This window comes from Calidris pugnax, unplaced genomic scaffold, assembly GCF_001431845.1.
Source record: "Calidris pugnax isolate Ruff unplaced genomic scaffold, ASM143184v1 scaffold103, whole genome shotgun sequence".
Taxonomy (NCBI): Eukaryota; Metazoa; Chordata; class Aves; order Charadriiformes; family Scolopacidae; genus Calidris; species Calidris pugnax.
The window spans coordinates 17,871,154-17,871,770 of record NW_015090990.1 but is presented as its reverse complement, the minus strand read 5'-3'; the positions used below and the strand labels follow the sequence as shown (position 1 = coordinate 17,871,770).

At 71.2% G+C, this 617-nt stretch overlaps 1 protein-coding gene across 3 annotated transcripts in view; it reads left to right on the top strand.

The window, feature by feature from the left end:
- SLC39A10 (solute carrier family 39 (zinc transporter), member 10) overlaps positions 1 to 617 on the top strand; it is an 84,996-nt gene that overhangs the window by 46,759 nt on the left and 37,620 nt on the right. For 2 of the 3 annotated variants that reach the window (XM_014954370.1, XM_014954367.1), the window contains exon 1: positions 101 to 230. The exons of the other annotated variant lie outside the window; for it this stretch is intronic. The gene's annotated coding sequence lies outside the window, so the exon portion shown is untranslated. Of the gene's footprint in view, positions 1 to 100; positions 231 to 617 lie in introns of those variants that run through there. 3 annotated transcript variants of the gene reach the window in all.

Here is a 617-nt window from a genome sequence, read left to right as displayed (position 1 = left end):
AGGAGGAAATGGCTCCGCATTGGGTAGAGCGGGCTGTGGAGACGCGCGTGCAGCGCGATCCGCATGGTGCGTAGGGGGTGAGTGTGGAGAGCGCGCTGGGGCTCTGGCGTAGCCGTGGTTGGTGAATAGCGTAGCGGCGGCGGCGGCAGGAGCTGCAGGAGGAGGAGGAGGAGGCGCCGCGGCGGTTTGGTACCGAGCGGAGAGGGAGATGCACACGGCACTCGAGTGAGGTAGCTATAAAACCCCATTTGTTTACATTCCCTCCCCCGCAACCGGCCGGCGCTGCGGTGAGGGTGGCGGCCAGCCCGGGGCCGGCGGGGGCCGGTTAGGGGTTGCGGAGGAGGTGAAGGAGCCGGTGGCGGTCGGCAGTAGCGGACAACACCTTCCCCGCGATGCGGAGCGGCGTGCGGGAGACGCGGCGGCCGGACCCGCCGTCGGGCTTGGGGTTCCCGGGTTGGGCGAGGGAGGACGGCGGAGGTTTTGGGGGGGCGCCGTTTGCGGGAGAGGGGTCGGGGGGACCGTGCCCGGCCTCCCTTCCCTGAGGCAGCGAAGCACGAGGCGCCGCCGTGGCCCTCGCGCATCCCACCCCCTCGCCCCCTTTCTTCCTCCTGCTCGCG